General features: G+C 36.5%; 1 long non-coding RNA gene across 1 annotated transcript; it reads right to left on the bottom strand.

The window, feature by feature from the left end:
• Positions 1–2,523: 2,523 nt before the first annotated feature.
• LOC137030337 (uncharacterized) lies at positions 2,524–2,985 on the bottom strand. The gene is made up of 3 exons (XR_010896399.1): positions 2,938–2,985; positions 2,724–2,809; positions 2,524–2,636 (listed from the first exon to the last, which is right to left on the bottom strand). It is a non-coding gene; the product is annotated as an uncharacterized lncRNA (long non-coding RNA).
• Between the last annotated feature and the right edge of the window lie 260 nt (positions 2,986–3,245).

Raw genomic sequence — 3,245 nt, 5'->3', positions numbered from 1 at the left:
TACTAACTGGCAACGTCACAAAGTTACGTTGTGGCGACTTATAGGCACCTTTCACTTTTCTGGTTGCCACGACGTAACTAGTTAAGTTTGATCACCAAATTACGTTGCAGTTATGTAACAATTACGTAGTTTTGTTAGCTGGGTATATATATATATATATGTCTTTTTTTTAATCGAAATAATTCAAAGCGAAAAGAAATAGGCTACTCTCTGATTATGTAGGCCTATCCGAATGAAATGTGCATCTCTGCGGAGATGATGAGAGTCAGCAATGTCAATTTTTGTTTTATTAGTAAACAATTAAAATGTCTCCTTGCTGTTTTTTGCCACTTTCATAATCATTACTTTTGCCAGTTCTTAATGCAAGGTTTATGCGTGCCCTTGAGTGCTATATAGATATTGCGTAAACGCTCATTAATATGGTTTATTCTCTCCAGTATTTAAGAAATTAAATGAATTTAAATGTGATTAGTCACTAATGGCTTAAATGAACTAGTACTAGTCGACTAGAAATAACTTTCACATATTTTCGATCCAGTATGTCACAAAGGGTATGAGCTTGCGCTCCGCACCCATGTTCTGACAAACACGAGAGATCATCTACATTATTATAAGTTTAAAATTATATTACTAACCTGGGTAGCGTTTCCCAAAAGCATCGTAAGCCTAAGTTGATCGTAGCTCCATTGGTTTCAATGGAGCTACGATCAACTTAAGCTTACGATGCTTTTGGGAAACGCTGTCCTGCACTATTTCCTTAGAACAAAACTGTGCAGCAGGTCTATCATCTCTAGTCACACACTTCTGTTAGTCAGTGTCTCACCCCAACACACACCTGAGAAAAAACTTTGCAGGTCATATGAGTGCATACCCAGCTAACAGTTACGCTGTGACGACGTAACTGGACCGGACCATATTTGTTGTAGCGACGTACCAAATAACGTTCTAGGGACGTTTAAAACAAAAGTTCATACAGACCGTAAATCTAATCTAATGAATATTGAGGGGTTTAGTCCAAATTTTCTGAATAAACTTGATCACTTTATACAATGAACAAATTTAATACACAAGTGCATATACAAACAAGTACAGTTGAGCTTCCATTTATGTTCGCTAATTAATGTTTATATGTGAATAAAAGTCTAAACTCATACTGTATATTGCATTAAGCGAACAAGTCTCTTTGAAGTTCAAGTTTGGACTAAACTGCTCCAATAATATGGATCACTTTTACAATGTTTTTATGAACTTTTTGAAGTGTCAAAGTGTTAGTTGCATGGTCAGTAAATTGAGGGAGATAACTCTCAGATTTCATAAAAAAATATCTTCACTTATGTTTCGAAGATGAACAACACATTCTTGCATGTTCGGAATGACATAAGGGCGAGTCTTTTTTTTTTTTTTCCATTTTTGTGTGAACTAACCCTTTAGGCAGGCGTACACTTTGTAAGTTCGAACACTCAGTAGTTTGTGAGCCTTTGCATACAAGTTAGTTAACCCGATAATCATGTCAAAGCAGTTGGTACATTGCACGACTGCACTACACAGCTTTTCTTTGTTTTAAAAACAGACTTAACATTTATCTATTATGGGTCCTAATTAGGATACGATGAGCACATTAAGCTTTGTGCCATGCGGTTTATATTTATCAAGCAGTAAAAATGCTCCTTTCAACGCCCAAAACAAGAAGCTTGCGGATGAGATGATGAGAGGAAGAAGATTTTGGATTGTATATGATAGTTGAATTGATTCGAACAGTTTTAATCGAACAGATTTTAAAAAAGCTTTAATCATGCCCTTTGAATCCGAATGAAATGCCAATCGGCCAATTCATTTCAACTAATGTGGTTACATGTGACTTTTTATTCCATCTGTGCTACTAGTCTGATTTAAGTCTGATTATTAGAACCCATGTAAACACAGCTAATGTTGCTGCTATAGCTTCAGATTTTAAAAAGTTATAGGGTTGCCAAGCAGCCTATGTAATGTGATTGTGTATAATTTGGGACTATACAATAGCTGCATTTACATGGACCCTAATAATTAATTTGTAATCGGACTAGTTGCACAGTCGAATTAAAGGGATAGTTCACCAAAAAAATGAAAATTCTATCATCATTTACTCACCCTCAGCTTGTTCCAAAGCTATATAAAATATTTTAAAGAAAGTTTGTTAACAGGCTGCTTTGGGCCAACATTGACTTCCATAGTAGAAAAAAACCCCAAAAAAACTATGGAAGTCAATGGTGGTTTTTAACAGAAGAAATGTATACAGCTTTGGAACAATCTGGAAAGTCTGTAATTCTGGACAGACAGTGCATTTTAAAATATCAAATCCGATTTCTAAATAAATGTACACATCAACTATATTCAGATTCATCAATCACAATGATTTCATTCTGAATTAAATGAAAAGTGTAAAAGTATCAAATAGTAAAATTGCTGACCCCTAAAATTCAGAATTATTAACATCTCCTTGTCTCTGTGAGTAATTGACTTGTGAAATTCAACCCTGTGAATTACCTGTTTGTCCTCCTGAGCCTTTTAACGAGAAGGCTGCTTTTATGGCTGGATGCTGATTGGCACATATTTTGACCATATTCTCACATCCAGGACAACAAAAGGATCAAGCAGACCTGAAACAAATGACCCATGATTGAAATCACTTTAAATCCATTTAGTCTTACCTAAGTGATATTGGAAAAATGAGGCATAGTTGTTACCCAGTATACGCTGCTTCTCCTGGAACATGGTCTGCATGATGAATGATCTCTTGATCCTGGATCCATGCAGTCCACCTGGAGATTATCTGAATGATATGTGGTTGTATATAAAGGGTAATTAATGACTGAACGTTACATACATACCGATAGCAGCAATATTAGTCCAGGACCTTATATCTATTGGTACTGAATAAGTCAGAAATTAATTTAATACCCAGCATGCTCATTGTTGTCTTGTTGTTGCTGCACAGGCTGTCTCTCCTCCAGCTGCTGAAAATAAAAAGTATGTTAGATTTACAGTAGGGGTTCAATCTTCAGCTGGCTGGCGGTAGCAGCCACTGACAGGTCACGTGACCTGGTGGCAGCTGCCAGTCTGTCTGTTTTGTATGGTGGACGTTTTAGATGGGTTTATCTCAATTAAAGCAGTAAAATGACCGTGATCTCAACTGGTGGAAAATGACGCATAGCCCAGCCAGCCACTGCTGAGACGCGAGTATAACGCGTTCTCTAATCACTTTCGCT

Source organism: Chanodichthys erythropterus, chromosome 11 (genome assembly GCF_024489055.1).
Source record: "Chanodichthys erythropterus isolate Z2021 chromosome 11, ASM2448905v1, whole genome shotgun sequence".
In the NCBI taxonomy this organism is placed as follows: Eukaryota; Metazoa; Chordata; class Actinopteri; order Cypriniformes; family Xenocyprididae; genus Chanodichthys; species Chanodichthys erythropterus.
This window is presented reverse-complemented; position numbering and strand designations above follow the sequence as displayed.